This window comes from Vanellus vanellus (assembly GCF_965231255.1).
Source record: "Vanellus vanellus genome assembly, chromosome: 5".
NCBI lineage: Eukaryota > Metazoa > Chordata > Aves > Charadriiformes > Charadriidae > Vanellus > Vanellus vanellus.
Genome location: NC_138910.1, coordinates 14,712,778 through 14,740,460, shown reverse-complemented (window position 1 = coordinate 14,740,460; position 27,683 = coordinate 14,712,778). Strand labels below are relative to the sequence as shown.

The following is a 27,683-nucleotide window of genomic DNA, read 5'->3' as shown; positions in this document are numbered from 1 at the left end:
CAATACTTTTTATCATATAGGATTTTTGGCGTGTGTGAGACAAGCAGCACAAGGCTGTGGTCAACTCCAAGATTTTTATAAAGACTTCTGCCGTATGTAATGAATAGGGCATTGCTGTGCAAGCAGCCTTCCAAGATATTTGCAATTTAAAACCAACATACCTTAAAAATTCAACGGCTTCGTTGCTGACTGCAAATAAAGCTCCTAGGTGGTAAAATCAGTCAGTGAGCATTGGCATGCTGTATTTATGGAAACAACTCTAAAGTAATTTAACATTTTGTACTTGTAAAGAAGGGAGTCACATCATGCCTACTGAATTAGGGGATAAACAGAAAGTTGCAGGTAACAAGCCAAGGAGAGATGTTCCAAGAAGGCCATTCTGTTTCCTCTCCAGGGTCAATACTTCTAATTTACCATGGTTTTTTTTTTTCCTTTTGGGTTTATCTTCTCTTTAAAATGCTAACTATATTTCACTCTTTGCGACTAGGGCTCTGTCATCAGTGATCAACTGTCCAATATTGGTCAGACTACTGCTCCAACTTCGCTATTAGTTTCTGTTAGAGACTAAGGTGTTTTTCTCACAGACTTCAGAAAATGGTCTGATGCCCAATGATGAGCAGTTTGCAAGACAACACTATGTCTGCACCCATCTATCAGGGCTAGAGATGCTGCCTTTCAAAGGGGCTTTTGAAAACCAGGCAGGAGTTGTCCAAGTACAAAGTGGACAAAGACGACACTTCTGTGACTTTCACAGACTTTGAAACCAAACCCAAGAAATCAATGCAAATAATTGAAAATATTTCTGTGGCTCTTCATTTATGTCTCCTTTTATCCATAGCTCCTATTATTAACCCATCAAATATAATGGCAATAACATTGGAGAAGCTGAAAATTTTAATCAAACATTAGATAGTATTTGTGAAAAACAGGGCTTGAAATTATAACGTGCCTAGGTGTTCTCTTCCAGGTTGGGAGTAGGAAGAAGACTTTGTGATCTGTGTGTCTGATCAAAACTAACCAAACCAATAGAAATTAAATACATGCACATACAGTTCATGGGCAGAGAATCCTTCTCAGCAGCAATGCAGCTAATAGGTACAAAGAATGAGTCAGCTTGAAAAAATCAGAAATTGTTTGGGATAATCTGAAAGAGAATGGAGGATGCATAATACAGTATCACATTTGAGAAGAGCTCTGAGAAAATATGGGCCTTGAATTTTGGGTGTAGGGAGAGTTATACTTGCTTCACCTATTACTGAAGAGAACAGAAAACAAGACAGCCTTTATGATTAAGTAGACATCGTGCTATTTTACATAATTAACTGTAAGATCCTACTTTCAGCAAAAACTTCAATGTGTCCTGCCTAGCTTAGTAATCTCATTACTAGTCCCCGCTCTTTAATAGGTCTATCACAGCCTTGTTGTGTTGATTCAGCACAGAAAGAAAACATTTTAGGAATGTCAGCTCTTCAAGCAGTGGGGATTATAGGCATGGTAACAGTATATGTTTCTAAAGGGTATATGCTGTCTGCCTTCATTCCCCATAGAACAGCGAAAGGGAAACTGAGGTACAACCATAGTGCTACTCTGAAGAGTTAATATAATGAATATATTACTATGAACTGAGAAAGCATTTGTGGTAATACAGTGCTTATACATTACAGACAGAAAATGAAACGGAAAAGAAATGCATAATGAGGGAGTAGGCTAGTTTAGTGCCATTATGCAAGCACAGGGAAAGGTACAAAGGTAAAGAATGCCACGAGTAACAAAAAAATCCAGTATCAGTTACCTTAAATTATATTAATTATAAAAGGTGGAGTTAGCAATGCAGGCAAGGTACATTTTTTTCCAACATTCTTTATTATGTGTTAATCATGGCACTATAAAGATCCAAAAATCTTGGATCATGCAACTTGCAAAATACCACTAGAATGTTTCTTGCTGGAACTAGGTACAGCAAGGCAAGTACAAGCTGAAACTATAAATATGGGGAAGGACTTCTCTGTTCAATAAAACAGGCAGTTTCTGCTGAAACTAGTTTTGCTTAAGGAACTAATTTGTGGTTCCAAGTGTCTTTCAGTGCTGACAGCTGAAGAAGGTAGCTCTGGGCCAGATTGTAATGTTCGCTCCTTGCTCTAATGGGCGGATGTGTTTAATTAACCTTTGTTTCTGCAGAAGCAGACATTCTGGCAAGCTGTAGGAATGCTAAAGGAGGGAAATCTAAACAGCAGTGAACCTAGGCATGTTCTATATATCTCATACTAGGTAAAGAATGTTAATGTAGACAAATGCTGTTTCCTAGGAGATAGGTTGGTATTAGTAACTTCTGTAAAGGAAACTTAACATGGTTCCCCCTATAAGGCTCCCCCCCCCATTAATTTCACAACACCCAGCTATGGTCCCATGCCCTTGGGACTCTTGTCTGTCATGTCTGGTTAAAGACTGGGCACAGTTCTTCAACAGGAGGTCACAAAAGGACGTATTCAAAGTGGAAATATTCTGCTTAGTATCTGTTCCTGAGAGCTAAGCCTGACAGCCTTGCTGCCTGTTCCATGTCCAGCAGTACTTCTCCAGGTTCCATAGCTTGGACAGACCCTCCCCAGAGCTTCCTGTAAAGTGCAGATCTTCAGGTTTATAGCTAATTCTTCAGAAGGCATATGGCAAGTTTAATGCAAAGCAGATATCCTTCACATAAAGTTGCCGAAGGCAGTGTTCTTCACTTGAAAAACTAAAGCACTGTAGATTACAGTTCATACAAATACAGCAAACTCCCTGGCCACAATGTCCCTGGGCCCTAATCTTTCACTAAAAAATCACCAACTTTGCATGAATGTTTTGAAAGCATACAAATTAAAGCTTATCTTCTCTGACCTTCACCAGCTCCACTGCCACAATAGCATCATTGTTTCATATCTCCTCTGAGTAAGCAGCACCCTCCATTCCTCTCACTTCCTTTCCGGCCCAAACCTTTCCATCTGAGAGACTTTTTAAAGCTCTGCTTTGTCATCTAGTTTTGCTAATACTGTGATCTAAATGCCAACCTCCTTCAGTCCTGGTTGTCTCGGCCTCAGTCAGCCAAGACCCTGGTTTTATTCAAAAGGTACCTTTTAAACTTGAGTGATGAACATTTCTTCTACTCTTGTAGCCTTACAAACAAGGCATATTCCTAACTGACAGAAACACTTGGCTAACAGCATTTTTCTTACTCAAACTACACTGTAGCAACAAAATATCAATCACAATCATAAGCAGTACTCTTCTCACCTCGGCACTGTAATGCAGAACTCTTCCCTTCACAATACTGTGCAACTATCTCCACATTGCCACAACACATAGGAACTAGCATTAAGGCTACAGTTAAGTTACTAAATTCCTAATCCCATGCTTTGCCCACTGGGTTTCTGTTCCAGAATGGAGAGTCATGACAACAAATGAGGTAACCAAGGAAAAATAAAACTGGCTACAGTTGTCAGGATTATGAGTTCAGTGCAATTCTCCAGCTCATTCATACTGGTCTCTGTTTCTAGTAAAGACTGATGACTCCAAAAGCTGTGTGTTAAGTTATTGGGAGATGACTATTTCCTTCATAATGCTGCCCAGTGTCTGAGATTATAGAGAGAGGATTGTGTAGGCCTGCTATGAGCAGATAGTGTCCTATTGCAAAGAGGAGGTTTGCACAAAGACTGAGGATAGAGTAAGAACCTATGTCCAGATATAGATGGTGATTTCCAAAAGCTCTTAGCATTGGCCAAACTCACAGCACAGTCAGTGGATGTAGTCAGGCTGACACAGATTACTTTTGAAAATTGTTCACCAGCATGGTTCAACATGCAGCCCACTGGCCAAATCTGGTCTGCAGGATCTTCTGTCTGGCCTGAACCACTTTTTCTATGCAAATTCCAAAGAGCAAGCTGCTGCCTCATCCCAAAGAGAAGGAACAGAGGGAGGATGCTTCTTGCCCATGCTTCTGAGAGGTGGGAAAGAACAGCACCTTGATGCAGATGAGTTGTTACTGTGCTTCTGTTCGAATGAGCTGCTATTGAGTGTCATCTCAATGGCCTGTCCTTAAACTGGGATATGACTCATGCAGCCTCTGGGGCTTGACTATCCTATTAATATACTTACTGTTGCTGTAAATATCACTCACTGAGAAGGAATGTACATAAATACATTTCTTTATATTTGTATTCTTTGTATTGTATTTCTGTCTCTCTTTTCTTTGACCATGTATGTGATGCATGAGTCAATTTCCCTGCACAACTGTAGGAATCATGATTTTCTTTTAATTATGGAAATAATTTCAGTAAGTGTGAATTCTGTATGCATACAAGGATACAGGATCCATGGGTTAATCTTTCAGGCTTTATTCAAGTGAATACATTCAGGAAGTTCTGGGTCCTATCTTCCTTCAGTACAGGAAGCATAATGCTGATGGGGACTGAAAAGAAGTTGCTGTCCTTGGAGTTGATAGCAAAGCTCATTCACTAGTGGGAAGAGGCACCATTCTGAGCTAATACAAAGATTAAAAGCCAATGGAAAGCATTACAACATCAGCTTAATTTTAATATCATCTAAGTATGAATTATCAAAACTGAGAGCTCTCACTTAAATACAAGTTGAAACAATTCCTTTATCTTCAGAGACTCTCTAAATATTTGAGATCAATGTAAATCTCTGCTGAAACTTCTGCTTGAGGAAAAGTTCTACTGGATGTGTCCATGGCTTGGTTTCAGCATATGCAGCCAGTTACAGTACAGGGGAAAGCTACATTAACTTTCAGTCAACCTGAAGGGGTACCTCTTCTGATTTTGATAGATGGCAGTTAATTACATTTTTCCTCTTTGGAAGAAGTATACATTTCTTTCTTTTGTTAGCATGTCTGGTAACGGCAGGGGATTTTTCTGAGGGTAGTCTTGGAACAAAACTGCAGCTCCAGGCATTCTGTAAGAAGCCAAATGCAAGGAAGGGTGGAGTGAAGTTGCTATTTGATAATAGGAATAGTCTACAAGAAAGTTTCCTTATCTTTCTTCAATACTTGTTTTTCAGAAAGTAACTGTGATGAAAAGGCAGGAGCCATTCTTCTCTGCTGTAAATTCTTTTCTGATAAGTCTTTTGGAAGAAATCACAATGCTATCTTCATTCAAATCCTTCCTAAGATGCATTTCTTCCATAAAGTGTTTCTATGCTAATCCACTAGGCGTTGCTATTTACATCTTTAAAAGAAACAGAGTACTTAACCTGGACTGATTGTAGATTAAGAATTATTAAGAGCATGCATGTCCCATTGGAAAGCATAGTCCATGGGAAGAATCTATTGCCTCCTGGCAGTAGTTCTTTGTATTGTGTTTTTATTTCGTATTGTTGATTGTAATCTCTACAGGGAAGGGGCGTTTGTCTTTATGCACCTTTAAGGCATCATATATATCTGTAACTCTATGCAAATTAGTGAAGATCAAGAAGAAAACAAGAGGTAATTTTACAATACAAATTAGCTTTGCCTTGAATAGCAGTCAAATTCTACTCTGTCATCCTAATGTAAATCTAAATTTGGTGCTGAAGTCACTGGAATGGAATATGGTCACAGCTCTTGGTACAAAGAAGACTGAAGGGGAGAGGAGGCCAGTAATGCTGCATCTAATAGATTCATTCCCATTATCTTAGACTATACAAACATTAAATAACCCTACTCTTCTCTTCAGGACACGCTGACTCTATACTGCCTTGTGCTATAGGCTGCTAATATAACTCAGAAATGTACATCTGCTATTTAACAGTGTATAAAGCAGTGGTTCCCGAACCAGGCACTATACTAGTGAGGTCACAACAGTTTCAAACGAGGTCACAAGCTACATGAAATTCAATCTGATCACACACTTATGCTAGTATTTGGGGTTGCATTAAATTCTTGTTCTGCAATAGCAATTTTTTGCAGTGAAAAAATTGGGGAACTTCTGTGTTTTACCCTGTGAAAAACTGGGTGGAGAGACTATTTCCTCTGAGTCATCAGTGGGAAAAGCCAATTATTACAGGGGTGAAACATGTGAACACGGCAGCTAGAATTGAAAAAAATCCCTACAACTGTCAACATATTCAAATCTGTTGATACAGCATATTTCAAACCCAAAGGTGTCAACACCATTGCCTTCCAAAATTGTAATCAATCTATATGTCCAAAATATGTTGTTGCTATAATAACTATCATAACAACGTTAAATGTAGATCAGTCCTTCACAACCAAAACACATTCACCACTAGGTAAAACATGGCAGTTATTTATGCATGATATACAACAGGTGAAAGAAATAAGATCATTACATCCATCAGAAATGGCTGGATGCCCTTTTTTTAGCAGTGTGTACATATCTGTGCTGGAATCTGGCAAGGAAGCCCTGCCAGTAAAGGCAGGGGATGTTGTAGAGGCAGCAAGCTAGGAGGCGGGAAGGAAGGCAATATTTCCTGATACTCATTAGCAAGCTCAGAGGAAGGAAAGCATCCTTCCTAGTCATGCTAAATCAGCTAGAGAGTCCCTATTAACACAGCAAATCCCTTACCCATCCTTGTTTAAGCAGAAGGATATTCAGATTTGGTTAGGAAAGAGAAGCCACGATTTTGTACGTGGGTGTGCAAAGCACCCATTGAACTTCACTTTCCTGTATTGTGACTTCCTAATTTGCTCAAGGGAGCTGTAAAATTAAGAACTGGAGGACTTACCTGTCTTTGTTTTGTCTCCCTTTTTCAAGCACAGTTGGTCAGTTTTCACCTTTTTATGCTATGCCTCAACTTCAATATTTATGCCTTGTCCCATTAAAATCCTCAGCTGAGAACTTTCATCCTTTCAGCTGCACAACTACTGCATACCATTTCTTATTTTGTGAATTTCAAATATAGTTAGTGTGACTAAATAGCAGAGTTTGAAAAACAATGGCCTGTCTTTATACACAGAACTGCCATATCCCCTAAGCCAAGGCAATTCCATTCTGACCTGGAACAGTGACATAAGACTTCAGTCTCTCATGCCCTAGTCGTCCTTCACTTCTTGTCTAGAAGTTGCCAGTTCCACAGACAGTGTTTGTAATATTAATATTTTCAAGAACCAACCACTGCTAACCACATACTGCATTTAGAGAAATTGACAAAAATGGCAGCTTAAATGGCAATTTTAAAGCTGTCATCCTCATGGGGTGACTCCACACACAAGTTATTATCAGCAAAATTAAATTACAAAAACATTTGTAAAATCTTTGTTAAATAATACAAATTGAAATTGGTATATGCTCAAACCAATGTAAATAACAATTCACACAGACCAGAATACATTAAAAAAAACGACAAACAAAACCAAACCAAAACCCAACAAAAAATCTTAGAAAGGAAAAACATACAAAGAATGCTGATGTTGTTAGGCTAAATTCTCAGGCTATGTTTCATTACTATTACTGTTACCATTTATCAAGGACTTTCAAGCCAGTTCTGATATTTCTTCCCTTTGTGTTTACAACTCTGACTGTTACACTCTTAACTGTCATGTTCTTAGCTAAACTTTCCCTCTTAAAAGTTCTTAGTCCACATTATTGCTGGTCAGATTTGAATCAGCAAAGCAGAACATTTCCTGTCCTTGGGGGGATGAAGCTACACTGGAGCCCATGTCAGCACTAACAGGATGCAGACCAGGAAGCTATGCATTTTATTAACAGGAACTAGAACAAGAGTGGCAAAGTTTTGGCAGAATTAGAATGAAATGTTTGTACATGCAACAGAATAAGAGCTGGAGCTAAACATTTTTTATAGAACTAAAATAAGGCTGCCAGCAAATTAGTTTGGTAGATTTGGAAATCATCAGGAGTTTATGAGAAAAAGCTTAAGCTCAAAAACTAGGATTTGAATGAAAGCTCTAGCTGCCTAACTAACTGGAGCTGTGTCTCTGGCATGCTGAAAAAGGCTGCTTTGGTGAACTGAGAGTACAAATGAGTTACATTCTGGAGCAACAAGCCATTGAGACTATACTGACAAATGAATAGTCAAAAGTTTGGAATCTAACAAAAATTGAGCTGGTATTACTATTGGTCAATAAGAGTCCAAACTGACTCAAATTCCCATGCTGGAACACGAAGCATGCTTCTTGGGTAGCTAACAGTGCACATGGACCAAAATACAAATAGGAAGTAGCTCTGTGGATAGATCTAAAATAAGACCAGGTGTAGCCACAAGTGTGGTGCTATCTAAGGTATCGTGGCTTTGTCCGCTGGTCAGCCGTTCCTAATCTGGACTAGTGTGTTTTGTATCTCTCCTAGCAACAACTCAAGAGTTGTTGTCAAGATCCAAACCTGTGAAAGAGCAAGCTTGATTGTTGGAAATTTGCTAGATGAAGTAGGAATGTGCATCAAAAAAAGCTAACAGACACATTACTGGTCAGCTTTACAGGCTGGGCTTCCTGTTATTTATGGCTTTCTACTGAATGAAGTCTCTAACAGGGATAGGTGAGCATGGTCCTCCATTAGCTGGCCCGGAAAAGCATAAAAAAGTCTTATTTCTTTCATAGCCAAAAGGAACATATATTTAGCTTAAGGGATATGGAAAGCATCTTTTTTTTTGAAAAATAAATTCCTTTTTCTTTGCTGATTTGTGACCTTGCGATCTGTAAAATCATATAGTATACTCCTTTATGACAGCTGCAAATTTATTACAACTAACATGGTAAGCGGAGCAACCCTTTTATTATAAGCTTTTAAGAGGGAGGAGATTAAAGTTGCTGGTGAAATTGATACTGTAGGTGCAGCAACCAAGGACAAAGCATGGCAATCACAGCTACTTCTTTTTACACTTGCAGCTTTTGGGAACTGACAGGAAAGATTACCTTTGATTTACACCTACTTCTGAGAAGCAAGACCTGATAATTATCAGGTAGTTCATCTGTGTCATGCAACAGCTATGTCAAAAGCCAACAGTTAAACTACAAGGCAGAATGAACTTGTGTGTGGAATCACCCCATGAGGACAGTTTTAAACCAAGCTGAAAAATTATGGGAATGAAACAGTGTGTTTCCCACAGCCATTGAATAAATCCCATTTTCTTTTAATCAGAATAAACTCATTTATCTGAGGTCTCTCAAGGCCCTCCAGAATCATATTACAATGATATGCAGATAAACAAGTCTTCTAACACAGGTAAGAGTCCTAGGTGAACCCTTTGCTTCTATTTGCAAAATAGTGCCCCACCAGAGGTTTTGAATTTCTTTCATGCTTTCTACTTTTTAACTGCATTGTTTGCATGACAAGAACTAAGAAATAAAACTTCCATGAAGATACATAGAAACTTAATGACAGAAAAGCTAGCTATGGCTTAGTATACGGAAAATTTTTGTAAGAATCACAGCTTTTTCTGGGCAAGGAATTCTAGAAAGAATTGTAAAGATGAGCTCATTTTTAGCCAATTATTAAAGATGGGCCCCAAAGTTTAAGGAAATTTGAACTCTACAGGCAGAATAGCGCTCCAACTCTTTCTACCATGATTCAAACAGTATTTAGAAATGGCAGCTTAGACCTATCTTGGTTAATAACATACAACAAAGTAAGAAAGTACAAATCAGCTAAGTGGAAAAGGAACTGAGTTTTACCATCTTTTCCTGAATTGAAAGATTCCCAAATTATCCCCAGAAAACCCTTGGAGAGGTTTAAGGAAAGCCACAAGGAAACTGTTGCTGAGCCTTCAGTGCTGAAAAGTCAAAGGAGCCCAGCTGATCCAAACAAAGGATTCTTTAAATACTAATCAAAAGAGAGATTCAGCAGGTGGCCACATTGGTTAGGCTCTGTGAAAAGAAACTGAAAAGGCAGAACTACATCAAGCTGAATCTAGCATGGACGTGACATGACTATTGCATTTTGCATTTGACATAATGGATATCTTCAGCCACAATGGCCAAATCCATAGCATTTTTGCTTTCCAAAGAGCATGAAGGACTGCCCTTTTTGGGAAGGAAGTAAAGTAGCAGCTGCCACAAGACTATAATAATATCTCAGGCTTGCTCTAAGGCAAAGATATTTTCTAAATTTATGAGGAAATAATTTGTTGGGTTGAAAAATTTGTCAAGAAAAGATAAATTATTAAACATTTTGGATCTTCCATTTACTTTTCCCATTCCCAGCTATGTATCTGTCTCTTAGCTGTCCTAAGTGTCTTGCTTCCTAAATCAACTCTAACTGTTAAATGGAAGAGCTGAGATCACAAACACTATCATCTACCATGTTCTTAAGACCTTTGACAAAAGGACCAGGCAGACTTTGGGGAAAGTAGCATCTAAAGCCATTACAGTAAGATTCAGTAACAGTCTCAGATCCTTTCTCTGAATGTAATCTTTGCAAGCCAACAAATTCAGTGGGAAGCTGATAGGAAGTGATTTAGGAAGAGGGTATCTTGTAAATCCTTCCCTTCTCCATAAATTGAAAGAGGGAAGGAAGGAGAGAGTAGCAGTCTTTTCTTTCAAATCACAGGAAGAAGATGCATCTTTTGTATGCAAGATCTTAAGGGATACAGCATCTCTCTAGCATGTAGTAAGCCAGACATCAACTTCCTTGACTTCTGAGGTGACTTGATTTGAGCCCATATCTAGCAGGAAAATACCTCAAATAGCAAGCCAAAGACTCTCTATGCTAGGCAAGGGGTATATTTAGTCCTTGTTGAAGCTGATCCATCTTGCATGGAATACTATTCTCTAAACCAGAGACAGTACAAGCAATAGTGATCTATCTAATGGTTACAGCACACACCAAGCAGTCCCTGCTGTCATAAAGATATCACAAGTTGTATTGACTACACTGGTGGCATCTGTGCCTTCACAGTTCTAGCTTCTGTGGGCAGACTTACATTATCTACTTGGCATTGTTCATCTAATTCTATGAACCAGGCATGCTTATGGGACAGTATAAATGACTAATGCTATTTTTCAACTTATCAATTAACTTACAGTGACCCACATAAGAGTTTAAGCTTGAGGTTTACAGACTGAAGTCTTCTATTGATCTGCAAAAGGGAAAAAACATTATTTTTTCCCTGGTACTGTGTATATGTAGATACCACTTGTTGTCTGCAGAAAACAGTTCTTGAAGGGAGTTTATTTCCTTTTTCTGTTCAACTGAAATAATGATGATCCCAATGCTTCAATATGAAGTTGAATTTTACAGTATACAAAGTGTCCTGAGACCAACAATTAATTTGGCATGCACCACCAAACACCTCACTTACAGCAACTCAGATTTCTCAACTGGCACTAAAAGTTTCTGGAATAGTCTCTCTAACTAATCAGTTTTCATCCCTTCTCTCATTCCAATAATACAATTGTTACTGTCCAAAGCTAAAAGCAAAGAGCAAATAATCAAGTGACACTGAAAACAACATGAAAAAAATCACCATAAAATCCAGTGCACAGAGACAGCAATGTCTCAGATGGTGCTACTTAGAATCAGACCACTAGTTTCTGGGCTAGTTCTATGTTTTCTGTTTTGAAAGATTCCGCATTAATTTTGATGCATTGTGTGCTGCTTCAGGAAAACTGAATGATTATACTATGGGAAACCTTCTCCATTATCTGACCATTTCTGTAGTAATTTAAATCTATATTGATTGCCATTTAGCATTTTGCAATGTTCTCACAGATAGGAATCAGTATGGAAGAAAAAAGGTGGGGGAAAAGCAGGTCTTGTATGTCTTATGACCTGGTTGTAATTCCATTAAAAATGTTAGAGAACTATTGCATAGAAAAAGGAAAAGCTTAAAAAAGGACAAGGGTTATAAGGGGAATAAATATAGTTACATGAGCCAGATCAAACTAATTCATTTTCTACTACTGAAAGTTTGATCAGAAAAAATGAAGCTAAAGGTCTGTTGTTGCCCTTCAAGGAATACAGCTTGAGGATGAAATTCATGCCTGAATGCAGAGAAGCAATTTTGAAAAGTCAAAGTTTGATTTATTGTTCTCTGAAAGGTTGTGTAAAGCTTCTTACTAAAGATCTCAAAGTTACACGAAGGTGGTTTGTATGATTAAGGGCAATCATAGTTCTCAAAGACTCTTAGAAGGTATAGACACAGCTTGGGCTTATTTCTTATTTACTGTAAATTTTATTTTTTCATTCTGACTAGATAGAACTTCTTAATTTGTTCAACAATTGCATTATCGACACAAAGCAGTAGTACAGGTGCAGATTTGTAGTATATGATATATACAGATTCTGCTCTCATCTATGATAATGTCAAATCAAGTAAACAAGATTTGAGCAAGCCAAGCTATAACACTATTCAATAAATTGTGGTTGCTCAAAAACTGTCCAAAAAAAGCTATTCTTTGGCCATTCTGCTCTACGGCAGAAAATCTATAACACAGCTTGCAAGACCTTAAAACATGTCCCTGTAATGAAAGGGAAAAGACAAGACCAAATTAAAGCAAGTATTCACTGCTGTCCAGCAAACATTTTCTTTTTTGGCTGTTGAATTTAGGATTTCAGTAATCTATTTTGAGGAGATTAGTTTAGGTAGAAGGGTGGGTGGATTTGCCTGTGAGTCCATAATGTGGTTCTCTGTGCTGTAAATCAGCGTAGCTCCGATGAAATTTGGGAAAAAGCAACATTTCTGATCTTAAACATGATTTTAGTTGTGTCTAATCACAATGGCTTCAACTTTTAAATTAAAGCTATACATGGACACACATATATATGCACATATATCTCTACTCAAAGGTTCTTTTCATGGCTGCTCATGGCCTGGACAGGTGTACTCTTCGCTGGGTAAAAAACTGGCTGGATGGCTGTACCCAGAGAGTGGTGGTAAATGGAGTTAAATCCAGTTGGTGTCCAGTCACAATTGGTGTCCCCCAGGGATCGGTGCTGGGGCCCGTTCTCTTTAATACCTTTATCAATGATCTGGATGAGGGGATCGAATGCACCCTCAGTAAGTTCGCAGACGACACTAAACTAGGGGGGCGTGTTTATCTGCTTGAGGGTAGATTGGCTCTGCAGAGGGATCTGGACAGGCTGGACAGATGGGCTGAGGCCAATGGTATGAGGTTCAACAAGGCCAAGTGTCGGGTCCTGCACTTGGGTCACAACAACCCCATGCAGCGCTACAGACTGGGGGCGGAGTGGCTCGAAAGCTGCCTGGCAGAAAAGGACCTGGGGGTGTTGGTGGACAACCGGCTGAGCATGAGCCAGCAGTGTGCCCAGGCAGCCAAGAAGGCCAACACCATCCTGGCCTGCATCAGGAACAGTGTGGTGAGCCGGACTAGGGAAGTAATCATCCCCCTGTACTCGGCACTGGTGAGGCCTCACCTTGAGTACTGTGTTCAGTTTTGGGCCCCTCACTACAAGAAGGACATTGAGGTGTTGGAGCGTGTCCAGAGAAGGGCTACAAAGCTGGTGAAGGGTCTGGAGGACAAACCTTATGAGGAACGACTGACGGATCTGGGGTTATTTACCCTGGAGAAGAGGAGGCTGAGGGGAGACCTTATCACCCTCTACAACTACCTGAAAGGAGGTTTTAGAGAGATGGGAGCTGACCTCTTCTCCCTGGTGACAAGTGATAGGACAAGAGGAAACGGGTTCAAGTTATGTCAGGGCAGGTTTAGATTGGATATTAGGAAGCATTTTTTCACTGAAAGGGTTATTAAACATTGGAATAAGCTGCCCAGAGAGGTGGTGGATTCACCATCCCTGGAAGTGTTTAAGAAAAGGGTAGATGAGGTGCTTAGGGACATGGTTTAGAAGTGGTGGTGTTTTTATCAGGGTAGGTTAATGGTTGGACTTGATGATCTTAAAGGTCCCTTCCAACCTCACTAATTCTATGATTCTATGATTCTATGATTCTATGATTCTATGATTCTATGATTCTCCTCGTATTGCTCCTTTGCTTGCTCACATTACCCACAGTATCATGCCTCAACTCAGAACTTCCTGGCTCTTGGTAATTATTTCAGTTTTTATTTTAGTGTGGTGCTTCCATTTTATTTTTATAGTTTTCCAGAAATAAATCATAATGAAACCACAAAACTTGGAGATTGAAGAGAAGCTTGGGCTGTGGGCTTGCAGTGTCTGATGGAGTCCCACACTTACACTTTGGCCAAGGTACATTACTTTTGCAGACTGAGGACCCCACAAACCAGTACAGCTCCTCCCAAGCTTTTTCAAAGGAATATGAGGCTTAACAGATATTGCAGCAGAAGATAAAAGATATTTATTATTATTTACAATTTATATATTAATGATTTAACAGGATGAATATTAATTAACCTATTAATATGTCAAACAGTAAACTGCTACCACTGATATAATAATCTTCTAGCAAATAGTCTTTTCTAAAAAGTTAATCTCTGACTCTTTTGACAGATCCTAAGTATGTGTTACTGTTCACTGAAAAGCTAAAAGATAATACAGAAGCCAGAATGTTATGGGATACAATGCATGCTTATTTTGAAATTACCTTCCTTAATCCTCCAATGTAAAGCATATTGATTTAACATGTAAAAAAGGAGAGGCCGTTTGTAGGCTGCATTAGGTTATCAACTGCAAGTAATGTCTTTTCTAGAGAAGAATGCTGTTTAAATGAACATATGAACTCAATAGTAAATATTTTATATATAAATATTTATATATATCAGATATATAAATTTTATATAAAAATATAAATAAATATAAATAGCTCAATAGTAAAAATTTTCTCAAATGCAGCATTATCACATGACTATACTGTGTTCTTAGCAGCTCTATAAGTGAGAATAAAGTAATGTCATAATAATATGTTACTTACGTTAGCATATTCATAGACACACAAACTTCCTCATATACTTTGCTAGTGAAACAAGTTCCTACAGGTTTCCTGCAATACCCACTTTACCCACTTCTTGAGGCTTTCACCTCTGGGTGGAAATATAGCAAGTAATGAACAGTGATGTGTTATATTGTGTAAGTTTAGGGAATAAGGAATCTGCAGCAAAGTGCAGCTGAAGAGGAATTTTGGTAGACAAAATTCGTAGACTTTTGTTTCACCAACCAAACCACTTCATACAGAACTTGGATTTCTAGAAGAGATTTTCCATTCAAGTAAACATTCAGATATTTTGTAATTTGACATTTGCCAGCATGATAGTGTAAAGTTATGATGTAGGTGCAAGAAAAGTCTGATTTTTTAGCCACTGAGCCATATCAGAGTTAATTCTAGAAAGTGTGCCATTGATGAATAGGTAAAGTACTATCATAACAATAACTAACTTTATTACAAAATTCAAGATACCTTTTATAAATCGTGAGATGCTTGCAAAAAAAAAATCTATTGCCACTTAAACAGTAAAGGAGCATCAAAGCTCCTTTTTGCAATAGATGTTGCAATTAAACATTGAAAAGAGAAAACTGCATTGATAACAATTAAGAAAGCAGACTAAAAATGAAATGTTTGTATGGCATAAGAGTAAGTTTGCATAAAAAATGCTCTGTATTAATTTGCAGAAGGACATTTTAACCTCATTTTAAGTTACCTCAACTTGATTAGAGACTGCAGAGAGAAGTAGGTACATAAAAATTATATAATTTTAATTGACAAATCTTCTTCTTTCTGAAGTATTGATCCCACCCTGCTAGAATGCTGGTTGCTATCAAAGCCGGTATTTTTCGTTATTAATTTAATGTATTTGTCAATAATTTCATCTGGAAAATTTGATTAAAAAATAAGAGACACAAGATTTATTAGTACAAAATTTTTTCAAGCATGCTGAAATAACTCTCCAACAGCAGCTATTCAACAAGGTAGCACTGTTCAACTCAGTGAGCTAAATTTTCAGTAATGTTAGTTGCCTCATTATTCTGGAAAAATCTCCTGCCTTATCTATTTCCGCAATAATTCCAGTTTTTATGCAACTGGCTTCAGTGTGATAATGATAATCACGTTCAACTTTATCTGTAAGACACTAAGTACACTTTCTACCCTACATGTGACTGGTAAAGCCTCAGTTAATGTATCTGCTTCAGCAGTGCACTTCAGGAAATGTGGGCCAGCTGGATAGAGTCCAAAGAAGGAAGAGAGTGACTGGCAATTAGGAAACATAACCTATAAAAAAAACCTGAAAAAGCAGGTGTTATTTGAAGGAAGAAAGTCATTCTGAGAAGTGAAAAAATAATGATTTTTTAATATTTAGCAGGCTGATGCAAAAGGAAAAAAAAGTCTGATTGCTATGTCCAGTATGCAACTAATTATTATGCTTAAACTGTATTAAGTGACATTTGTTGATTTTTCTTATGATAACGTAATCCACCATTTTAAATAAATTGCTATGATGATACTGCAGTCTTCACTGTATTAAAAATAATACATGAATACATGCCAAAAATGTAATATGTATAACTGATCTTGCCTTTGTGCCATGGAATAAGACTACCTGACCTCTTATGACTCGCTCTAGACCTTTTATTTTCTTTTGATTCAAGGCTATCAAGATATTTACAATAAACTTAGCTCCTTCTGTAAAGGTTCCAAGATCAGGCCCTAAATCTGACATGCTGTTGATTAGCATGACGATCAGAAGTGTAACACTTGTAAAACTGTAATGCGAAATCCCTTACCTCACAAAATGTCAGGGAGAATCTCCTTAAAAATGACCTTGCGATATGATCCTTACAAATCCCAGCTGTATCTGAAATGGAAAGGTGAGTTGATCATGAACTTTATTTTAGTGTGGTGGCTTCCTGCTCTCTATAACAAAAATAAAGTGCATGATATAGTCAAAATGCCATAAACTCCTGCGAGGCCAAAACCACAGTCATATTTCATTTACTGCCCTGTATTTCTCATATATTTTAGTTTACTGCTTTTTACTTTTTGAATGCTGAAATTAATAAATCATGGCTAGGTCAGCTGCATTCTCTTAAGTATACAAATAATCTTTATAATGTAGTTCTTGTTAGACTATCCATGCCCAAAAAGAAAATCATCTTTGACTAAATTATTTTTGGTTTAGAACAAACTCCATTTGAGTGCACACTATGTACATATACCTCTTCTGACAAGTTATTTGAGGCTAGATTAACTCTGGCAGCTGAACTGTGCACATACAAAAAATGTTGTATTTTGAGAACAAAAAGGACATCACAGCATTCTAGAAGATCCAACAGTTCTGGGGTTTTTTTCCCTATTTTCCCCAATTAGCTTTCTTCTGCTCTCCCCAGTTTTACGCTAGCATTCATTTTGATTGAAAAATAGTTTAATAAGTAGGATAAAAAATGCAGTGGCTTTGGATTGAATAGTTAATAAAGACTTACAGGTCTGATTATCTTCACTGAACCATTGTTTTGTGCTGCACAGGTGCTACAAGGGACTGGCAGTGTATAACTACGAATTCCTTCAGAGAGGGACAAAACCTCCCTGCTGCTTTAAACTGTTCTTATGTTACTGGCTCAGCCTCAGTGCTGGACATTTGGTAGGGCCACTTCTTTCTCCACTGACTCCTGACTTTGTGGATACTACTAGCAACAGTTCCTGTCTCAGTCTCTTGTAAAATGAGGCTGGGGAAAAAGTTGTGAATCAAGTACCTGTCTGCAGCTCTCCCTCTTCAGCATTCAGATGTCAGCAGAGAACAGAATCTGCCTCTTATTTCTGTTACGGACAGAGACTGCAAATGACATCACTAAATCTGCAAAGACTGACTTCCTAGGTAGCACTGCTTCCCTTGCAATTCAAGATCATTCCTCCAAGTTCCTCATCAGTTTATGTACTCCCATCAATAGATCCCATGAAGTTTACACAGCTCCCCTCTTTCCTACACCCCTTGACTAGGTTTGGTGGTCTACTACCCATCTTACTAGGAATGGTCTGCTACCAGCTTTTCCATTTAATTCCTTATAGACATCTCCTTGTTTTGTTTTTGTTTGTTTGTTTGTTTGGGTTTTTTTGTCAATTACTTCTACAATAAAAAAGGTTTAAAAATCAAATAGCGATATATATCTGGGTTTTACATTTTCCCCGTTGCTAGTTTCTAGACCTAATTTCAGCTAATTCTTGTTTCAGCTAACCATCTTTCTAGAATATATTTCTACTTATAAAATAGAACTTGTCAGAAGGCAAGTATGAGTCCTAATCTTTGCAAAGAAAAAATATTTGCTGCTCAGTCATCCCACCACACCTACTGTTGTTCATGATTCTAGCAGTGACACAGTGCCCTGTTACATTCTTAGTGGGCTAGAAAATAAATGCATGCATCAAAAGTACTGTCCCTATCTCTAAGAATTTGCAGTTTAAAACATATTATGGCATGATAAAGCAACAGCTGGAGATAAATTTTTCCATCTCTACTGAAATCCTACTTGTTTAGAAAGAGAATGTTTATTGTCTGCAAAGCACTTAGAATAAAATAAATGCAATATAAATGACAATGACACAGACTTTTCTGCCCTAAATTGTTCTATAGAATTTTTCCTCCTAAAGTACTGAAGCAAAAATATATCTGTAACACCTATGGTAACCATGGAGATTATACCAGGCAACATGCATAATGATTCAAAATGTGGCACCAGACAAATGTTCTTTGTCATGACTGGATTACTACAAAGAAGCAGGTTTCCCCTAAACAATTTGCAGAAGCAGGATCAATGTGGTTAATGTCTCAACCCTCTTTTTTTGCAAGGGGGAAGGGGAAGTGTCAACACTGTGGTAGGGGCAGCAGACTAATACTGTGTTCAGTTTGAAAAGACCCAGCTTCCCAGGTTCTTGGTAGTGTCAATTTATAGATATGATTTGCTGAAAATATTTATCTTCTGTGAATAGTCACATCAGAGCAACTGGTCCCACCACATTGCCTACATGACATGAAAGATGGCTATGGAGACATACAGTTAGAGAATAAACAGGAAACAGTTCTAATTATTTTTTACTTTTTTTGTGTTTTTTAAATTTTTTTTTTCTTTAGGACTACATACAAATGCACAAACTCTATCTTAGAAACAATTCATGCATAATCCTAGAAATACCAAGATTTGGGTAATTTAAGTGTTAGCTATAAAACAACATTCTTTCACATTTGGCAATATTTTTTTCTCTGCTTATTCCTTCTCTGCATGTATGGCATCAAATAGTAAATAGCTCTCAGTCTGCCAGCTTCTAATGCAAGATGAATATTGATGTGGTTCTTAATCTGTTACAATCTATAATGCAGAGGGGAAGAATTACTGGAATCGGGACCTTTCCCAATAAACAAACCCCAAAAAAGAAAGTAACTTTTCCACCTAAGGGGTTAACTAAAATCTGGTGTTTTGCAGTTGTTTGAGTTAGGAGGAGAAACTGATGATGATGCAAGGATGACGTCAATCCTGTTTACTTACAAACAATGTAGAAAACTTGTTTTTTTTCAAGACCGGAGAAATTCAGAAGGTATTTCCTTTTCATGAAGTTCTGAAGTACTCAGCTGTTTCTCAGAGCCACACCCCTACTTTTTTTTTTTTCCTCTGTAACTTTTTTCCAATTCCTGGCATTTTTTGTCAACCCTGAAATTACATATTATAGTAAATCTCTTTCCAATTCCTCCTCCTCCTCCATTTTATTTTGTTTTGGCAATCGGCCATTCTTTCACTTATCACTTTTACAAAGCTTGATTGTTTGGTTGGTTGGTTGGGTTTTTTTTTGCTGTTTAAGTGACAGGCCTTTTTTATGCTGTCCAATTTCAAAATACAATTTCACCCAGCCATCAACGGATAGAGGTAGAAGGTAATTAATTCTCTCCCTTTCTCTGCTGTAGGAGGCTACAAAGAGGCCTAATGTGAAAGCAGTAAATACAACTACTTAACCTATTACTTCTGTCCCACGGCATCTGAACCCCCCGAGATCAGTGGTAGTAACGACTTCCATCCTTTCCCAAAATGCACGTTATCATGCGTAGTGCTGTTTTTCTAGGAGGTAGTTTTACCAAGCACATTCACTCTAACTTCAGTGTGTAGAATTGAAACAAGTCAACATTTGAAGCTGGAAAATTTAACCGAATAACTTAAAACAGAGAGAAAAGGTATGTTTTCCTTTGTAACTGGCAAGACAGCTATGTCTGGTTGTGTGATTGGTAACATCAGAATTGGACAGAGAGAAGAAAGAATTTGAAGAAAGAATGTCAGTAATTACAGGAATAGCCTTTTTTTTTTTTTTTCCCTGAAAAAGCAGTTTTAACTGCTCTGTGCTGCACACATACACGACAGTAGCACAATACAATGATTTAATAAAGCACTCAGCATCCTTGACACTTATGAGGAAAAGCAGGGACGTTTCCATTCCTTTGCCTTCTGATCTCAGAATTATTAACTTCTGCAACCATCAGTAGAATTTGCACTACAATATAGGTGATGCATTTAAGATAGAGCCCTTCCTAACTTCATTGAGGTCAAAACAGAGGTTTATGGGCTCAGCCTCCCAGCGGGCGTCTCTAGAGGGCTCTGGGGGGGGGGAAACCACCGTTACAGCAGCTTCCCACAGGCCCCTCTCCCTCGCAGGCAGAAGCCAGGAGTGAGGCGGGCAGCCCGTTCCCGCTGCTCCCTCAGCAGGACTGGACCCCCCTCAGCAGCCCGAACACACCTCCACGCGCTCCGCCGATAACGCCTACGCCCGGGTTTCGCACCCCGCCGCCCCCCCGCGCCCCTTCACCTCAGCGCCAACCACCGCCCCCCCTCGCCCCGCCTCCCAAGCCCATTGGCCGGCGGGCGCCACGTGACCGCCGGGCGGGCGGAGGAAGGCCGTTCCGGGGCGGGCGCGCGCCCGCGGCCAGCCGGGCCCGGCGGGAGCGGCGCCGACGAGGGCGGAAGTGCGCGGCGGGGGCGCGCGGGCGGCGGCACCCCAATGAGAGCGCGGGGGGCGGCGGCGCTGGCGGTTAAAGCGGAGCCGGGCGCCGGGCTGGAGCCTCAGTACGGAGCCGGGTCTTAGCCCCCAGGTGAGAGGGAGGAGGAGGAAGAGGAAGGGGGGTGGGGTGTGTATGCTTCGTACTGACCCCAGCCCCCCCACTTCGGGTTTGCGGGGAGCTCGGCTGCCCCGGCCCCGCTCCCTCGGTGAGCGGAGGCAGGAGCCGCCGGGTCCCGGCCGCGGCCTGAGCGGGCCTGGGCCCACCGCCTGGGGGATGTGGCTGAGCCCCCTCGTTCCCCCCTCCTTTCTGTGGAGGGGGGCGGAGGTGTCGCCCCGGGGGTGCGGGGTGAGGAGAGCCTGGCGGCTTCTTCTCCTCCTTCCCCGGGGCCGCAGCTCCCGGGCCGTCGGCGGGCTTTGGGGGAGGAGGGGGGTGGAGGGTGGGGGAAGCGGTGCCGCCTCGCGTGTAGCTTGTGTCCCTGGGCCCGCGTGGGAGGTGGAACGGGAGGGGAGGCTCCGCTGCGCCGCAGCCCCTCTCCCGTGGGTCTGGCTACTTGTGCTGCGTCCCGGCGGCGTCAGGGCTGAGGTGGAGTCACCGGAGCTGGGCGGTTGCTGTGACTTGTGTCTACAAGTGGGGCTCGGGGGAGGGAAAGGGCGAGGAGTAGCTGGCATTGAGTGTTAACTTCCTTCTGTGCAGGCTTCTCAGCCTTCCCTTGGCTGCCCTGGGATAAGGGCATCTGCAAGATAAATGGAGGGGTTTGAGATGGTATCGGTCTCAGCTGAACCAGAAGTTTTTGAGGGATCTTATTTTATCTGGCCAGGTTCTCCCTGTGCTGCTATTTATTCTCCCTGCAGCCTTACCAGTGTAGAACTTGGAGGAGGAGAAAGGTGGTGCCTGAGTGTGACCTTACCTGGAGAAGGGCAGGGAGAGTGGCTGAGACAAAGCAGCCCAGTCATGCTTCCTGAACAGCTGCTGGAGGCCTAACTCATTCTGTTGGAGTCCTGTTGAATCAATTCTGATCCTAGAATGGGAGATTTAAGTCTTGACTACCCCTGGGTGTTTTCATGGGGGAGAGGGAGCAGGGAGACTATACCTGCACTAGGATCAGCATTGCCTTTTTCAAAGCTTAAGTCTGTAGTCTCGGTAGCTTTTTGCTTGTTGAACTGTCCAAACATTACTTCTAGTTCTGAGACCCTTGTTTCTCTTGGGGGAGGGAAGCGCCTGTCTGTTCAAGGGCATCCTCCGGGCCGTGATTTTCAGGAAAAGCTGTTGTGGTTTTGGTTGGTGTTTGTGTGGTTTTTTTTGTTTTTTTTTTTTTTTAAGGTCTTAAACTACCCACCCCCCCCCCCCCCCAAAGTTATCAAAGCTGAGAGGAGGAACTAAAAATTGGAACTAGGGTTGTGGCTCTTGCAAGTGATTTGCTTGAAAGCTGGAAATTTAATAGCAATAGCTCAATCTTACTTGTCAATAGCATCTTTACAGCTTATTCACTTATAACAGACTGGCTAAAAGTTTTATCTACCGCTTTAATCATGTCTGGCCCCTGTATACTAAACTTGGTTTTCTGCTTATGATCAGATGACATCAATTTACCATGGTAAAAGATTTTTGCATTTACTTCCTGTATTAAATACTTTATTTAAGGAATAGAGAAGCTTTCAAAGTACTCCAGTAAATAAGTTTCCCATATTAGATTTTTAGTAGTAAATAGTTTGTTGTACAGTTCTTTTGGAGTAGGCCAACTTGATTCAGTTTTGCATGCTTGGAGAAAAGTGAAGCTAACCTACTTTCACTGGTGTTATGTATATGCTGCAGAGGAATGTCTAGTTTAAAGATTGAGCTGAAATGCTTTACAAAAACTCTTAACTGAAAGCTTAATTTGACCAGACAATACCCTTTCTTGGTCACCCTTTAAAACTCTCAAACTTGTCTCTAATTGTCAGTGCTGTGGTACTGGATATCTGGATAGGAGAGCAGTTGAGACACTTTGATCAAATCAAGGCAGTAATAATGGGACACTGCCTAGGCAACTTGGATGTGTACACTGAAATCCTGAATACTATATAGACTCTGCAGTCTTACGCCTCTTTCAGGTTTTAAGTTTTTCCAACTGTGACTTAACTGATTAAGCACCAACTGTTATTTGACCAAATGCTGGATAAAGTGGCTTGCTTCTCGGAAGTGTTGGGGTCCAGGTTTTACAAGCAACAGAGCTGTCCTGTGAACAGAGCAGAAGTGGCCAAGTGATGTAGCAGAACGAGCCCTAATATTGTGATTTGGGAATCTGGTTAATAGTTTGTTCTTGTCCTGTTGCTTTGTAAATTCTCTTCATTTTCCATGCAGTGGATACTTGCACTTTAAGTTAATTTGATGATTTCTTATTAACTAGATTCAAACTCCATGTGACTGACTACTGATTGAGTGAATTGCTTTCTGTTACACAATGAATTAGTCTGAATTAATGGCCTCTCTTAACAGAGGTACTGAGGGAGCCTGTTTCTCATGACAGCTGTGCAGGCAATAAGAACTCATGGGAATGCAATTGCATAGTGGTATCAAGGCAAACAGTGCCTAAGGTCAGTAGGTGTCTTTTGCCTGGAGCAAATAACTCAGGATGGGAATAGTGATCTCTAGGGGTTTGAGTGAAAGGCAGTGGCTTGGGGAGGTCACAGAAGTAAATAAATATGGGTATTGTGTGTCTGACTTCAAGTAACTTTTGCATGATTGACTCATGAAAGGTGCCAATCCTAATTATCAGCCAGGTTAGGTAACAACTGTATTCTCAAACTCTTGAGAATTGACTTGAAAGTACTATCCTGCTGATAAAAGCCTTCAGTTCTTTAGATTTTTCTCTCTTCATCCACCTACCACCCCCATGTCTCTGGAAACTATTTTGCACCACCATCAAGCAGTGGTAATAAGATTCCATTGCTTGTTACCTGCTATTGCGTGAAGCAGCAAGGTCAGCAAACAATCTGGGCTGTGTCATTCTCCTGGAGGTAATAACCAATTTTGTGCTCTTTTGTTCTATGATACAATTGATACCTGGCTCTTGATAAGAGGCTGCAGAGCAGATATTTAAAAGTACTTGTTAATAACTGCCAAAGAGCAATTATATTTTTGATAGCTGCTTTTAGCCCAAACAGGACTAAACAACTTGTATCCATCACTGCCCCAGAAATATCAAGTTGTCTTGTCATTTAAGTAAGATAAGCCTATATAACTCGTGCTCCGTCTCTTCATGTTCTTCCAAGTACTGCTTTAATAGTAATATTAGAGGATCTGTTTTGTCTCTTGTGCTTGAGATGTGCAAATGTGTTTTTCAAGACCTGTCAAAATGAGAGTCATGAAGTCATGTAATGTGAGAATGTTATTTAGGCTGCTGTGTAAGTAGCTATGTGAATCTTTATGGCGACAAATTGCTTGCTTAGAGCCATCACTTTCAACTGTTTTATATGGGACCTTGAGACTATAGCTGCCTTAATGCTTGCTGAAATGCTTGAGAAAGGAACAAATAATAGTTGATTATAGGAATATGAGAATTAATGGAAATGCAGTCTTAACGAGGAATCTTTGAGGGATCACAAGTCAAAGACTGAAAAATCAGTCCTGGGATTATAAGCATTTGTTAAAGCCTTAATCCTGTCAACTGTTACTTTGTGAATTAGTGTTGCTGTCAGTTGATGTGATTAGTATGAAATATTTCAAGCCACTAAAAGTGCAACGAAACTGGAGTTTTTAATATGCTCTTCTTAAATTTGGAATGTGGCAGAACTAATCTGAAGTCAAAGTGTATAACTGGAAAGCTGAAAACATGCTGAGTTATGCAGATGCTGTGACTTCTGGTTTCTAGCTCTTTCTGTATGTATCTTTACCTGTAGTAAAAAAAAAAATAATAAATCATTCTTCAGAAGAATACCAGAGACCTAGACTTAGCCCCAACTTTGGGATGGTTTTGTTCATGTAGGTGTCCATGTTAAAGAATGCTTCCAATTTAGATTTAATATTGATGACAGGTTTTCTTGCAAGCTAGTGGTTTAAATCACAGATTTAGGGAGAAAAATAATAATAATCCCACTTTACAGATAAAATCATTAGAGCACTGCGTTATGGGATTATACTCAAAACACGACAAAACACCAATTGTAGGAGCTATCTGAACTCTGGACTCTGTGTTGCAGAACACTAACTAAAGTGGCGCTTTTTTTTTAAAGGAGTTGATTTAAAAGGTTAGTGCTACCCTGCTCAGCAGGGCACTGTCTTAGGCAGCACTCTAAAGCAGAGATTTAACAAGTGAACTGTTTCTTAGATCAAGCTGCATGCCAATTGCCTTAGCTTTCTAGAAAAGATACGGTTTTGCTAATTGGAGAAGTTGCTCCTGGATTAGAATGAACTAATGCTAAAGTATGTAGTGATCTCTGATACAGGTAAACTGCTGTTGTGGAAAGAAACTTCTCCCCATGATGGTACTCTTCTGCTATTTAGTGTTTTTGGCTTACTGCAAAATCCCATTTTGGGTAGGTAAGAAATTCTCATTAGTGTAGTCACCAAGAAGTCTCATTGACTGACTTTTATGGCAGCCTTGTGCTTTTATCTACCATATCATAAAATAGACTAGCCAAGCAATTTAAGGAAATGGTCTTTCAAAAGACAGGAATGTGTGCTTTAAACTGTCGCTATTTCTTATTCTGCTTTCTCATTTTCAAAACGCGTTTTAGGAAAAGATTCTGCAAGCTCATTGAGAATTTACTTTTTTCTTACAAGGCAAACTAAAATCAAAATAGGCTTTGTGGGATGAATATGTGCTGAAGCTATAACAGAAGGAAACTTACTTCAAAAATATGGGACATAAGTAGGCTGACTGGTGGTGATACTGTACATCTTTAGTTTGTAAAATAGGGATCAAACAGTGATCTTGTCCAACTCCATTAAGTATTCACAACTGTCTTCTAATAGTAGCTATCATCTGATGAGCATGCCTCCTATTATACTTTTGTAAATAAATATTAGCTAGGGTTTCTAAATAAGTGTTAGTAATGAAGGACTTGCTGTAAGTTTTCTAGCTCTGTTGTACTACTTGTGCGAGTTGTCAAATAAGGCGTTCTGCTTCCAAAGACTCCCTGCAAATAAGATTCATAGCAACTGTATTGCTGGGGCACAGACTTGAAGTGTAGAGTTGCTGAGGCTGGAAGGCGCTTCTGGAGACTGTTTTGTCCAGCCCTCCTGCTGACTGTGCTAATCCTGACCCATAAACTGGCTCATCATCCATTCCTTGGTAGAGCTTCGTGAATTCCTGCTTTCCTCATGGGAAGGGCAACTCTCCTGCCTCACCTTCTTGACCTGTCTGTCCTGAGGAGCCTGAAACCATCCACTGCAGCATTCTAAACATGAGAGGTATCGCAGCTCATCTCTGTGATCCCAGTGAGGTTATGGTCCCTGCAGCTACACACAGACCCTCAGAGTCTCCTGTTTGTTCCCTGTGCCGCACACATTAGTGTACAGAAGCACCCTGTTGTGCTGATTTCCCAGGAAAGGCATGAGAGCTATGAGATGAGCTGGCTGTGTATCAGAATAGTAATGTGCTCTGAGGAGAGAGCAAATGGCTCAAAAGAACACCCAAGGGTAAATATATAGTTTATATTCTGCATTGGTTCTGTATTTTCATGTAACCTGTCACTTGCTAGGTCATAAAGGGAAGTGTCCTGAACTAGATGTGTCCTTATTTCAATGTATTGAAGTCAAGTGATTCGGTGTTAACAGTCTGCCACCCAAAAGCAGAGTTATGAACACGTATGTTATATTGTGCCACTCTTCCTTCTACAGCACTCTGGAGGCTCTGTGGTTGGAGAGTGTGTTTGGCTGTAAATGCTTTTATAGTGGTAGGCAGAGCATTCTCCATGAGGGAGACCAAGGATAACACTTCTCCCATAAGGGAAACTCTCCACAGCTTTTTAATTTTATTAACTTTACACTTGCAGTAGGAATACCAAAATTGCATGTGACCCCTCTACTGGTGTAATAATCCAGTTTTCATTTAAAGATAGAAATACTGCTTTTTGGCTTTGACATAAAGTACACTGACTGGAAATCTGCATGCCTCTTTTATTTAAAACATCTGTTCTTAGTCCAGTAGAAAGGTAGCTTCTTGTATGTGCTGAGTACCTTGGTATGGTATTCATTGTTCCTGGTTGGGGAAACTGGAGTGAAGAAACCTGTTTAAAGATGACTTAACACAGCAGCTGAGTTATGGATAACTAGTAATTATCTGAAGTACTAAATGTCACTATTGTTGCTTTGTGTGATGCAAATGCATTGATTGAAAGATGGGGAAAAGGTTCAGTGCTTGGCATGTGTGTGGTGTGCCTGATTGAGGGAGCTTAGTGACTCATGGTATACATCTGTGAACCCTTCAGTTAAGTGCTTAAAATAGTGGAAGTACTTTTAGAGGCTACAGGGGGGTGATTCCCCAGTGCCTCTGGGAGGTGGAACTCCATGGTTAAGAGTAAGCTCAGAGTAGGGGTTTATTACTCACCTACCTCCATCAAATGTGAGCAGAACAGTGGCTTATATTTTCCCCAAATGGAGATATGAACATGACATGCTAACTTCACTTTAGGAGCTAGGAGTGTAATTCTATGGGCAGAGATAGTTGCTTCTACTGATAGTACCTGAGCCAAACTAAATAGTGTTTGGGCTTCTAATTTATTCCAGGCATCCGATTCACTGGAGAAACAGAAGGCAGCATAATCTAGCAAGATCCATCTTCTGGGGAGCAGCAGTGGCAGTTTGTGGCCTGTCTGCAGTGTCTTGTGCTGTATTTGCAAGACCAATGGGCTAGCTCTGA

At 39.9% G+C, this 27,683-nt stretch overlaps 1 protein-coding gene across 2 annotated transcripts in view; it reads left to right on the top strand.

Annotated features, from left to right (window-relative positions):
• The window catches only part of RALB (RAS like proto-oncogene B), a 55,157-nt gene that overhangs the window by 7,944 nt on the left and 19,530 nt on the right, over positions 1-27,683 (top strand). The window contains exon 1 of one of the 2 annotated variants that reach the window (XM_082484355.1): positions 20,797-20,932. The exons of the other annotated variant lie outside the window; for it this stretch is intronic. The gene's annotated coding sequence lies outside the window, so the exon portion shown is untranslated. Of the gene's footprint in view, positions 1-20,796; positions 20,933-27,683 lie in introns of those variants that run through there. 2 annotated transcript variants of the gene reach the window in all.